Below are 14,018 nucleotides of genomic sequence, written 5' to 3' on the forward strand. Positions count from 1 at the left end.
GAGAAATTAATTCTAAGCGGTAAGACCCATCCCTCATTTTTGTGACATTACAGTGGCTGTAAACGTTTAAGACATACAATGTTAGAGTAATTTATGTTGGAAAGGATCTCTAGAGGTCTCCAGCCCACGCCACGGCTCATGGGAGGTCCAGTTACAGAAGGGTGCTTGTCCAGCCCAGTTTGGAATATGCCCAAGGATGGTGATCCCACACCCTCTCTGTGTCCCTGTTCCAATGGTTGAGTACCTACAGGCTGAAATAGTTTTCCTAATATCTAATCAGAATTTCCTGTATTGTAAGTTAAGTCCATTGCTGCGTGTCCTTTTGCCAAGATTTAGTCTGGGCTTGTAATTTCTCATGGCAAAGTTTAATAAATAAACATTAATGTGTTACTGCTACTACTTCAGTCCAAATAAGAAGTGGAAGGGCTTGTCTTGAGATGGAGTTATTTAGAATGAGCGTTTTAAAGGTATTTTCATGCATAAGAATGCAAACTGGAATCTAGAAGCCCAGTGGTCTCTAGAGTAGGTGTTTTGAAAACCCCACTGGATACCTGTGTCCTCTGCAGACGCTTGTGAACCTGCAGCCTGGGGCACTTGACAAATGTATAAATGAAACAGTGGTGCACACAGCGACCCGAGCGTCCCGGCAGCGCCGTTTGCAACAGGTTGTTTTAAAGAATATGCAGAATACCCCAAGAAGGAAGTTAAAGCTAGAATTTGATGATGTGTGGGCAATCTTCAGGAGAGAGGAGGTGCAAAGGAGTTGGCTTCAAATCGAGGCAGGAGCAGGTACCCCGAGGGAAGTCCTTGGTGTGAACAAGGAGTAGTAAATACAAGACAAGCAGTTTCAAATTGGTGTTTCACTATAGTTGGCTCATTTTAAAAAGCTGAGCTGGGTTTTCCTGGGTATTTAATGTTTGCAACATCTATTGATTTCAGCTGGTGTTGGTACATGCTCGACTGTTTCAGAAGTGTCGGAGCAGCTGCTCTGCTGAGACTGCTGCACTTAATTGTGAGCACAGTAATCTCAGGGCTTGTTTGGGTTCCCCGTGCTGCTCTTCTCCAACTTGCTATACCTTGCCTTGTCCTTACATTGTAATGCCTTTAGGACAGGACTATCTCATGCGTTGTGTGCAGCAACTGAAGTGATAAAGATCCTGACTGTGCCTAGTGCTTCTAGGAATTACCGCAAAAAAGCCCCATCCCATAATTATTTATTAATATGGTATGCATCAATGTGAGACATTTCATTGGCTTTAATAGGCTTTGGATCAGTTTCCTTAGTACCTCTGGCCTTTTTCGGTTCCATTATTCATGAAGGAACATGTTTAATTCAGAGTTAGGGACTGCAAATATATCTGGTGTACCTTGTGACGCTCGCCTTTATCCGCAGTTACAGAAGTTATCCCTAAGCTTAGAGCTGCCTTGCCTACGGGGACGGCTATGAGGCAGACCCCCTTCTGAGGCTGCTTGGACTTGTATGAAATAACGGTTGAGTTCCTCCACCCCGCGTGGATGATTTTTTTTGCCCCATGATGGGGTGTGTTCCCGGAGCTCGGCCGCTGCAGCGCAGCCTCGGGTCTGAGCGGCACGCTTTGGCCATGGACTGCCACGTCAGCAGGGGAGTTCAACAGGTCACAATGAGGGTCATGCTCTGCTCCCTCCTATTTTCACTCAGGGACAGGCTTTCTGTCAACCTTCCATTATCTTTCCCCCAGCTTTTACCTAAAGATAAAAAGAAACAGCTTATAATTCATTACGGTTCATTAAAATGAAAATAAAATTTATTTTGCATCAAAATGAAAAAATATGACTTGTTCATTATTAGCATATAAATGGTATTTTTTATGTCACTCTGCCACAAAATCACTTACATTTTCAATGATCACAGCACACAAAATTAATTTTTGATAGCCTTTTGTGATTTGGTTGAAAATTCTCATTTCTTTTTGTGCATTAACAGCAAACTGTATCCACTGCTATTCATACCAAATTTTAGATAATGAAGCAATTAAAAATACATGGATTGAAGATCTTATCTCATTTTTCCTCTGGCCTATTTCTGCTTCATTATTCATGAAGGGATATGTTTAATTCAGAGTTAGTAATTGCAGATATATCTAGTATAAATTGTGCCTTATATTCTTTTACCCAATTTCAATTTATTTTAGCAAATAGACCTATGGGGAAAAAAAGAGCAGGAAAGACAAAAGGGCAAAAACTACATCTCGGTGTCACCAAACAAAACCTTACAGGTCTATTGCTTGTAAAGTATGTCTGCAACTCGGGAAAAAGTGGATGCAATGAAGTACTGTACTTGGCATATTAATAACCTTGCATTTGTATCAAACGGATGAATTAATTCTGATTTGAAGCAGTCTGAGAGACCTCATGACTCAGTGCGACTGTTGTTCTGCTGCTTTTGTCCACAAAGTCAAAAAGTCCCAGATCAGTGAAAAGCAGAAGTAGTAGGGACATAAAACTAGATAAATAGCGGAGTCAAAATAAAATTAAGGTGTTTTAGGCAACGTAGAGGAACCTTCACTGGGCCAGAAAGTGAGAATGAGTCTGGATCGTGTGTTTCCACGTGTCTGGAGTGAGATGCGTCTGTAACGGCTTGATAAAGTGTTCAGATCTTGAACACATAAAAATCACTAGAGCTTCCACTGGCTTCGGAATCCAAGGAAACAAAAGCCAGTATGTGTGGGAGAGCGGGCTGGGAGAGGGCTGCCAAAGTGCAGCGGGGGCTGCTCCTTGGCCAGATGGCTCCTGCTTTCCCCTCCCATAAATCTCAGCCCAGGGGCTGGATTAGGGTTGGGACGAGGGTGCCAAGGACAAGGCAGCTGACGTGCACAGCCGGAGAGGGCTCAGACCAGGCAGCCCAGATACCTCCAGGGCTGCTGGGGCAGTTGTCCCCTGAGCCCCGGCTCACATGGGGCCAGGTCGAGCTCCTGAGCCAGGGCACAGCTGAGGGCACTCTGCAAGGTTTGGATGGTGCCTGTGGGAACTGCTCTTCATGGGGAGGTGCTAACAAGGTTAATTATGTCTAGGAAATGTAAGGGTTGGCTGTTGGCTACTGCAGTCCCAGGGTCTTCTTGTTGGGTTGTAAGCTGTCCTTAGGAGTTGTCATAAAAAAAAAAAAAAATCCCCTTGTCCTGAACCTTCTGCAGAAGATAGGAAGGGGTGTACCATGGGTGAGCTTCCAACTGTTCCTTTGACCGGGTGTCAGAGTGCTCAAGAGAAAGCTTTTGTTGTAATCACTAAGGGCACAGCCCCAAACCTCCCTTTATACCGGAGGAATTTTTTGTATGTACGTCTCAGACTTGAAATAGAGTTTGTAGAACTAACAATCTGGATTTATTAAACATTGTGATCAGCATTTTCTAGTGTAATTATTAATGCAAATATTTCTGCCCGGTTATTTGATTAATTGAATAACTTGCAAAGTGATGTATAGCCTTTCCTGTGTAGTCCTTGATTCATAATTTCAATAAGTTAATTAATTACAATCTTATTTTCTTTCTTAATGAATTCTAGTTTGCTATGATGGCTTTGGAAGCCTTAAAACATGTTGTGAATGATTCTCCAGAAGTGATTCAGCTAAAATTTCAGAGAGGTTTTATGTTTTATAGGAAGTAGCATTTAACAACTATTGCCTTTCAGTGTACAGAAGTCACAGCAGACTTCACAACAGCCACCAGCACTAACAAAAGTTCCGCCTGCCTTCCGCTCCCTGTGCTCCATGAGGAAAATCCGTCCCTTCATAGGCAAGTATCCCTATTTTCCCTAGATGACACTGACAGGCATTGCTTTCAAAGAAGTTACGCTGCATTCTGTTACTCTGATCAACAAAAGCAACGTTCCCTGACCTGCTGTGGGTGCACAGCCACTGGAAGCGTGTGCCACAACAGACATGCCAGGCCATGGCAGGATATCTAATCTGCCTTTGTCTGCAACGTCACCTGTTGGTGACCTTGAACGTGTGCTCCGTGCTTTGTGTCCTACATTTGCTGATAAGTGCACTGACAGCTTTCAGAGCCCACAGCGGCTGAAACCTGCTGTTGGTTCATCACACGCTGATGAAATTAAATATGATGCAGAATTCTTCCAAGTGCATGACGTCTGTTTTCCTGGAATCCTGTTTTTAATAAGTTCACTAGGAGCCGGTTTCCTGGAAGTCGAACTGGTGCAGGGAGGAACACTTCCAGCAGGGTTCTGCTATTGAATCGCTGTTGCTGTGCTAAAGCTGACCCACTTACTGCTTGTGGTAACCGGGTACTTCAGGGTGCTACCAAGCCAACAGTGTATGTTGTGTCTCCTCTATAGGTGAGGAGGTGTGTCTCCTCCTCATTAAATGGCCCATTTTTTTTTTCCACTTTTGCATGGTGTTTCCGTTGCTCCCACAGTTTCTCCCTGCTTTTTTTTCCCTACTATCCCCTGTTTGGATTTAGTCCTTTATCTTTTGCTGTATCTTTCCAGATTTAGGCTGATTTTGGAGAAAGGAGGAGGGAGGCCATGTGTTTGGGGATTTTTCCATTATCTCGGACTGTATCTCCTCAATCTCTTCCTCCTTTTCCTATCGCCTTATTGGTCACAGGAACGTTTCTGATCTCTGCCTTGCCCTCCCATCACCACAGTTTCCTCCCTTTCCATTGATCCACTTCCCTCCATCCTTTCACTGGAGGGTGGCATGGGAAAAAAAAGCCCCTGAGCTCAGAGCAGTCATCTTCTCCTTACCTTCTCCTTGCCACTGATGTTGCAAAATAGGTGGCAAAAGCAGTCCCGGCAGGCGTCCTTGAGAGAGACCTGGAGGCTGGAGAATAGAGAGGGTGAGAAACTGAGATAATAATCCATATTATTATGAATCAGGAATTAGAATTCAAAACTGGGTAATTCAGATGCCCATCACACACACTAACTGATCATAAACCCGAGCTTGGCACAGGCCTAGATCTTGCCTCCTCAGTGTCCTAGTCTTCTATGAACGGCCATCTAAACAGTCACACAAAGTAAGGCTTCATCAGCTTCACATCATTAGAAACTAATTAGAACCGTCACCCCAAGCTGAAAAGATACCTTTGAAGTACAAATATTTCCTCAGCTTTTCTTAATCAAGGCTTTCTTTTTATGCCCCTCTTTATATGCTGATTCCAGCCGGCACATGAACTAGAAATCCTGGAAGGGTGGGAAGAAAAAATCCTCTTGCAGTATTTCCAATTGGATAAAAACCAAAAATCCATTGGAAATCTCATGATTTCCAGCACAATGTACTGGCCAAGAAAATCTGGAGAAGCTGCAAATAAGCATCCAGATGTCTGGATAAATCCCTGAACTGAAAAAAAATCTTTGGAGGTTTGTTTATTCTTAATACAGAGAATAAAACCTTATTATTTATCGATATTAATAAACTCCTTAAAGTGCATGGTGCCTACAAGGCAGAAGAATTAGCTGTGTTGCTTGTGTTGATAAGCTTATAGGCCCGTGGGCTTGTCTGGCCTGGACAACAGTCAGGTAATTCAATTCAGGGATTTAGTGCAAAAGGTATTGTTGGGGAGATTAACAACGAGGATTCATGGAAGAGGTGATTTTTAAAGTAGAGATGTGAACCTGAGGCAGGGCTGTGTTGCGAGAGGTATGCGTGACACTCGGAGCACGTAGGGGAGAGAGAGAGAGGTTGAGGCAGAGAGAATAAATTAGGGGAGAGAGAGATGTAGGAGATGTATAGTCCAGATTTTGCTATTTATGGGGTCAGAGCCACATCCTGATTGAGCAGAAGACCATGAGACTGCGGTCACCCCTGGTGTTGCCTGGTCCCTGCTGGTGCCCAAGCCAGCTGCACGCTGGGCCATCGATTCACGTCTGTGTGCAGCTCAGCCCAGAGCTGCCTGGTTTGTGTGCTGCACACACATTTTTACTGTCCCAAATCAGGCTTTTTAGTGAGCACTATTTGAGCAGGTTTTCAGAAAACCAAGCTGAAATTCTGAGCACAAATCCCATTACTGGTTTAAAGGGTCAAAACCTCCCTCTGCTGTGGACATTCAGCATATATCTGTCTTAACAAGATTTATGCATGCATAAACTACCACTCAGTCTTTTGCCGTCTAATTTTTTGCTTCTATATTTGGCAAATATTCTAATAAGAAGGCAAATCATGAATGGCAACGTATTCTACAAGGTAACCTGTGCAAAAGACAGAGATATGTGAAGTAAGTAAGGTCATTCCCACCCATCCCACGCTGGCCAGGTAATGTCCTCCACGTGCAGCCAAGCGGTGCCAGAAGCAGAGTGCAGGGACACCAGGTCCCGTACCTCTGCTCCCCTTTCCCTTGCGCGGGCCAGGGACACCAGGTCCCGTACCTCTGCTCCCCTTTCCCTCGTGCAGTCCAGGGACACCAGGTCCCGTACCTCTGCTCCCCTTTCCCTTGCACGGTCCAGGGACACCAGGTCCCCCACCGCTGCTCCCCTTTCCCTCGTGCACCGGTGGTCAGGGCGAATGGGCGGCCACGTGTGTGCTCTCCACACTACCCTGAGTGTGCTCGGAGGTGGAGAAGAATGTTACCTGAGATAGAGATGCAGGATGGGGCCCTTATTTATAAATTTTTTAAATGCTTGCCATAAATTCACTGCAAAATTGCTTAGTTCCCTGAAGAGCAAGCTATGTGACACGGCCTTGCTATTTCAGATATTTTTGTTGTTTGCTCTCTGCATCTTTATTAACGGCACTCTGTCAAGGCCGTTGCATTAAACATTGATCTACCTTGACAGCGGGAGCGGGACGTGCATACTGAAGGGCAGTGGCAGCCCCTTGCCGGAGGCATCCCTCTCTCACAGATACTTAACTATTTTCTAAGCTCCCAAGAAAGATATGTGGAAAGAGCCCGCTGGCGCTGAGATGGTACAACATTACGCTGCTAACTAAAGCGTGTCAGGGAGGAATGCTGCCCTCCTGAATTTCATACCTGGAAACCTGCCAGACTAGGATCTCAAAAATCTTTGTTGCTCTCCTGTCGGGGTGCCGTCTGCTCCTTCACAGTCACTGGGGGGGAGCTACTTACCATTTCATAGCAATTCTCAAAGCTGAAGCCTACTGACCTGCGGGAAAATTACCCAAAGGGCATTTTATAGCGCTTGAAGCTTCAGCTATGCCTAGTCATGAGCTCCCTGCCTCTAGTTTTGAAGGTGCTTCCTGCAGCGATTCTTTCATGCAATTGCCACTTCATGATATAGTCTCAATTTCTAAACTTTCTGGGATTCCCTTGAAATAGCCTCAAGGCAAGTGGCAGGTTCCGAGATTCCTGATGATTTCTTGGAAGCAATTCAGACACCAAATGTTGGTCTCACTATTGGGAAATGAGCAGTCAGAGGGGTCTGCCTGGCTTTAAGCTTGGTGGTGACTGATGGAGGGGTGGTCCGAATTGTTTGATAGCCCTTTGTGGATGTTTGAAAGGGAAAATGCTAATACCTATGTTTCTGTGAAGGGTATGATGTGAGATACAGATGGGCAGGGAATTTGTTTCTTTGGCTTCTTCTTTTTGATGTAGTGAAAAGGCGTGGAGAAACTTCACTGGCAGACCAAAAATATCCTAACCTAAGACAGCCATGTAACCCTTGCAGCTACCTTTCTGAATGCTTTACTTTAAACTACCCAGTGCAAAAACTCACTCCACCTCCCTAAGTGGGGCAACCTATTCACAGCCCAGTTTCACTTGGATGCTCCCAAGTTTTCTAGCTCTAAGTAAAAGAGCCATGAGGTACTAATCCCCAGTGAGTCTCTGTTCCTCCTGAGCAGAGGTGTTGCTCCCTGGGCTTTCTCTGTGGCTTTCCCACTGGGTTTCTCCCGAGCTCTGCCCTTGCCCAGGGTGTCTCACTGCTGTGAAAATGGCTAACAAGCGGCTGTGTACGGTGAAGGACACGCTGTCTCTGCGTTACTGGTGACAGGAGCAGCCAGCCTGCTGGCAGGCATCCCTGTGGCGTGCCCCTCGCCCCAGGCCAGCTCTGCAGGCAAGGGGCCGTATCCCTGCCGCGCCGTCCGTGCCCTCCCTGGCTCCGCAGACCCGGTGGGGGCTCTGCCGCGCTCCCCGTAGCTTTGGCCGGGTGAGCGAGGCCGGGACCGTCTGCCTGGCAGCGGCGCAGGCTTTGGGGAGGAGCGGCGGCGGGGCGGCGGGGCTGCTGCCGTTCAGCTGCCAGCTGGCACAGCGCAGGCGGGCGCCGAGGGGGGATGAAATGCGCTCGGAGGAAGTGCCCCAGATGATAAAACATTCCCACAGCCTCACTATACCTTCGTGTTTCCCTGACTTAATAAAACACCTAGACTTCAAGCTATCTGCTCACTGCATGCTTGAATTTGGCTTGCATGTCTAATAACTTTTGTTTGCGAGTTTTAATTTTGGCAGGGTTTTACTTGTTTATGTGTGTTTGGGTGGGTTTTTTTTTTTAATTTTGTTGAATTTTCTGGCTAAGGATAAGTTTGGGGCTTAAATTACACAGTCACGCTAACCAGTCTGTACAGGAACTACAGCAGTTTGTGGGCTTTGTAAGGTTTGTCGTAAACCACCTCATCTCATGGCATTTATTGTGGCTGTACCTACCACTGAGCAGAAGGACAGCCTGACACCCTGCGTGCAGCACGCTGCAAGGGGGGGTGCACTGCAGGGGGAGTGGGGCTTGGCCCATTTCAGTTCAATCGCAAACATCACGTATTTTTCCCCCCTCTTCACCAAGGGCTTTTAGTATAAGAGCTAAGACAGGCATTTGCAACTTTTTTTCCCGGGGCTGAACTCTTTCGTATTTCAACATGAAACTTTTAATCCAACAGTAACGCCCAGGTGTTGCCTGGTCCTCCAGGGACTGATGATACGTGTTTCTCCAAAAATGATGTGCCTGTTGCAAGCAATTGCTCTCTAAAGTCTGTTCAAGCTCTCGTTGGCTTGTTCTCCACAAAAAAAACCTGACAGTACTTGGGCTGCTTCTGTGATGAAAATGCTTGCTGTCATATTAATTAATGCATCGCCTTGTCAGTTCTTTGTAGTCTTCCATCTACCTGCCTCTACCCTCGTTTCTCCTCCCCTCTTCTCTCCGGGTGGTGACCCCCCGCACGGCCTGCCTCCATGCATCTCCGTGCACCAGCCACAACAGGCGCTCCTGCAGAAGCAAAACTCATGAAAACATGAGGGCACCCCAACCACGTCTGGCCTGGTACACCATCTCCTCGCTTTCAGTGGGTGCTGGGGCAGTGCAGGCACTGAATAGCACATGCAGCTGCCTATACCTTCCTCCTCGTGTCCCTCATCCCAGCTAGCAAGTTAGCGCTTACCTGCCCGCTCACGGTCTGATGCTGTGCCCATGCAAAGCCCAGAAGTCCCTGAACGTGTTGCGTGCACGTATAATTTTAGCCCTAATAGACCCTCCTGTCTAGTTTGAACCCTTTTTGTCCCTCCAAGAGCAACGCAGGAAGGATCCCATGGAAGTTCTCACTGCCGCGGGTGTTCTTAGGTCTCCGTCAGGAAAGGCATGGGAACGTCTCCAGGCTATTACATCAGCCTCGTAAATGACTCACGCTGGATGCCTGCACCTCCTGTTACTGGTGAGGAGACAGCTGCGTTGGAAAGCTTTGGTCAGCCTCATCTTTTCAGGGGGCGAAACAAAGGCTGAGCCAGCTCGTGGTGTAACCCCAGCGGGTTCAGTAGGGCGTATTGGTGTCCCAAGGGGTGTCTGTATGATGTATCTTGTCTACGTGGTGTTGAATAAAAATAAGAAGTGGTCAGATATTTTTCTTCATCTTCTATGACACACACGCCCCACTTTCTATTTTTTGTTCATCTGCTGAGATTTTAGTGTTTGTGCCAGTGAGACCACAGCAAAGTCTTTTTCAGCCTGTCCCACCGCTCGTTTTGGTAAGTTGTGCCAATTTAATTCACTCATAGCCTTATAATATCAGAAAATGAGGTCTAGGGTTTCTTTTCTTCTCTGTAGTCCTATGGTCTCTTCTTTTCCCAGCATTTGTTGATTTGTCCCTCCTGAAATTTTATTTTCATGAGCTGTGCTCCTTCTGGGTGCATTTCTCTCATGTTTTAGTTATACTTTTGTGGTATTTGTTTTCAGGCTTTGAGCAGATGAGGACCTGATTGGCAGGATATGAAATAACTCAGTAATACCTAGTGAGTGACGTCAGTTGTTCTTAAAGGTGGCTACCTTCAAAAGAAGGAAGATAACCTTTACGGGAAAATACAAGCGTCTTCATGTCCAGTCCAAACGGACAGAAAAGACTGTGGATTAAGTGGAGCCAGTCCCTAGATTCATTACTGACATCAGCTCATGGGGAGAAAAAAAAGTCAAGAAAAGGGAAAAATGGGCTGTAGGCTGCTGTCCGGCTGCCTTCTGGGTGCACACCCGCAAGCGGGGAGCTGGACCCCCCAGACCAATCTATCAAGGCTTATTCTCAGTGCGTGGGTGAGTCTCAGGCTGGACACTATTGCACAACACAGCTCAGCTGTGTGTCTGATGTTTGTCCTACTCATAGCACTGCAAAGCACTTAACAGCAGGGGGAAAACCACATAAAAATGGGAGAAAAACAGAGTAGTTAAAATCATGGCAAAAAGTTTGGGTTTTGATTGAGTTTTGAAAACAACTGGAGAGTGATAATATGAAAAGGTGAGGAAGGGCTGTTTTGAAATGATCTGTGCTACGTGGGGAAAAAGCAAATTTAACCAGATTGAAAGGGGTGAAGAGGGAGGAGGGAGTCTGGGCCCGGACAGTCTATGGAAAGGGCTCAGGAGAGCCAGGAGGGGAAGTGTCTCTGTAAGAAAGTGGAACAAAAGGTGGTTTTGAAATGAGGGAAGCTACAGGATGCATTCGAAGGAAAGGAGAGAAAGTGTCATGCATATAATCTTTTTTTTTTCCCCCAAATTGTTTTACCTCATTCACTTTTCAGACACGAAGGTGAAACTCTAAAGTAGGCAGAAACTCTCGCTAGATTTTCATTGCTTTCTGCTTCCAGCCTCCCTGGAAACCCCTCAAGATCAGGCTCTCACAGTAATTCAGCACATCTGCTTCTGGCCCCAAAACCCATCTGTGAACCTGGGGGAGGCTTGGCCCTGGTCCAGGCGGCTGCTGGGACAGCGTGCAAACATGAAACCAGAGTCAGCTAAATGCCCTGGAGCACGCGGAAAGGTTGGGCTCTGGCTTGCATAGTAACAGGCTGAAGAAAGGTTTATGCCAATTCTGATTATATGCAGATGGATTAATCTATCAGTTTGTGGCCTTTCTGCTGACAGTGTTTCTGAAGGGTGCCAGCACCCTTTAACAGGTGATGGGCAGCTTTCAGTCCTGAAAATCCCAGTGGAAGAAGTGATTTAGGATTATGGATATTGGTAGCTCACCCTAGAAATTCTTGTGCAGTGCTCTTAAAAAGGCATGAATGTTAGGGTTACATGTGTGTTTATAGAGTATTCAGGCAAACTCTAAGAGCTGAACTTTTGGGCTTGTAATCTCTCTTGCAGAATACAAAGGCTTTTCGTGGGAAATGCACTGTGTTGAACATTTTCAACATTAAGACCAGATGCTTTCTTGCAGACGTTTTAAGTGTTTGTTCAGCTCTGGAGAGTACCCTGTACAATTTTTTACCTTTTCTAGTTTTGTAATCGTGCAGTTTTTCCTTCATCGGATAAGAGCAACAGAAACATCTTAGTGGAGTGAGAAGACTCCAGCTCAGCCAGGCTCTGAGCAAGTCATAGAATCATAGAATACTTTGGGTTGGAGGGGACCTTTAAAGGTCATCTAGTGCAACCCCCCTGCAGCGAGCAGGGACATCTTCAACTAGATCAGGTTGCTCAAAGCCCCATCCAGCCTGACCTTGAATGTTTCCAGGGATGGGGCATCTACCACCTCTCTGCGCAACCAGAAAGTCCAGAAGTTGAAGTCCTTGAAAGAGCTGTTGTGGGTTTGCACACCTTGAAGTTAGTGGGAATTGAAGTTAGTGCCCATTGCTTAGCAGGACTCACCAGTACTGTATGGCACTAACCAAGTCATATACTTTGAGACAGTCCCTACATCAGAGAGATGAAATACAACAGAGAGGGTGAAAAGATGAGACAGCTGGATTTTATGCATGAAAGTGGAAACAGAGGTTAAAGGATTTGCTAGAGAGCGTACAGCGAGCCTGGACAGAGCACAGAACTGAACTGGTGTTTTCTGATTCCCAAGATGGTGCTTTTATTCTACAACAAGGACATTTTGCTTTTACAAGTTCAGGGAAAATGGTCATATTCTTAAAAAAAAAAAAGTCTCATATTTTCAATCAGCTCTACACTCAAATGCTTCCTTGAATCTGGTGGTGTTGGTAACAGTTGGCTTCTGAGCGAATTTAAATAGCGATTCCTATTTCATAGCACACATTAAAAACTTCAGTGCATGTTTCAGTCACAGGCAACAATTAGTCACAGGAGATACCAACTATTACTTGAATATTGAGCCGTGCTACCTTAAAACTAAAAACCACTAAAACCGACTCATATACTGACCAGGAAACCTTCATGAGAACATCGTGACATTCTCCAGTGGAGTACATGCCCAAAGCATGCACTACATGAGCTGCTTTAGTGCAGGTATTGTTTCCCTCAGTGAGTGTTAAGTGCATAAAGTGGCAACGGGAAGAAATTATGGTTTGTAACCTATCTTCCCAGGGTCATCTGAAGACTCAAAAATATATATGATGTAATTAAAAATTACTTTGAAAATGGTAATTTCCTTCCCTGGTTCCTAGATTATTGTCCGGACTGTGCACCATCTGGGCATGCTATGGTTGCACGAGGTGACTCGCCAGGGCACCGTACCCTCTCAGGGATAAAATAAGTATAGAGAAAGCATTTTGTTTTGCCTTTAGATCTTTGCTCTCTAATGCACCATGTGACTCTGCTCTTCCCATTCAATTATGGTAGCCGCATTTGCCTTGCCAGGCTCTGGGTGCTGGGGAAGCACCAGCCAGGCTGTAGCTGGTTATATGGGCACCTCTGGCCAGCTGTACAGGGTGTCTGGGAGCCACGGGCCTCTTTCTGAAGACCATTCTCCTGAATAACGTGGTGTCAGAAAAAGGGAAAAAGCATGAGTTTGTATCACTTTATTGGACCTTTTGGTCTGTTGTGTCAGTGGCCATTTGCATTTGATGTTCCAGATTAAGCAAATCCCCACCTGGTGCAACCCAATAGTCTCCCCCGCTCTGATTCCACATGCGCGCAACACACAAGTCGATGCTAGTGTGAGATGGATTTGTTTGAAGAGCCACATGACCTTCCTTACACTGTAGCAAACGCCTGTGTGATGCTGTTTCCAGCACGCAGGGAGATCATCCTGTTAAGCTCTTTAGCTGCTCAGTCTTCCACCTTCTGGCTCGTACAGCACGAGCTTTGGCTTCCCGTGGGTGGTACCCGCTGAAGCGGCAGCTACACCTCAGACATGAAGCTGACTTCTTCTGTCAGCAAAGACGGTGACGTCTGTCCTGTGGCCCCTGTCCCTCCGTAATCCTCCCGTGAAGCCGCTGGTGGTTACCTGCAGGGGTTACAGAAGTGCTGCCCCTGGGTGGGAAGAGAAAGTCCCTTGTGCTGCCGTTATTTTAGACCACTGATGCAAGGCTTCAGCCTTCTTGTGCTGCACTCTAAACAGATGTTAGACAAATTAATTGAGGCATTAGCTCCTGCAGATGACTTCATCAAGCACAGTGGCATTTTGCAGCTAGAATAATCTCCCTTTAGCACTTTTAGTTGTATCACTTTTGCAATTAGCAACACATTTATAGCACTAAAAGAGACTGATAAGAGCATTCAGGCTGGTTCCTGGTCACTGAGCAGCAGGGTTTCTAACTTTCACTTGAACAGGTTTGTGATCATTTGGACTAAAGAAGAAATGACATTGACCTTTAAGAAATGGCCAGGGAATTGTTAGAGTGTATGGGATTTAGGAACCAAAATGCCTTCTAAGTTCTTTGGGATTTGGCGACCTAACTCTAACATCCCTTCAAAAATCT

This window comes from Mycteria americana, chromosome 12, assembly GCF_035582795.1.
Source record: "Mycteria americana isolate JAX WOST 10 ecotype Jacksonville Zoo and Gardens chromosome 12, USCA_MyAme_1.0, whole genome shotgun sequence".
Classification (NCBI taxonomy): Eukaryota; Metazoa; Chordata; class Aves; order Ciconiiformes; family Ciconiidae; genus Mycteria; species Mycteria americana.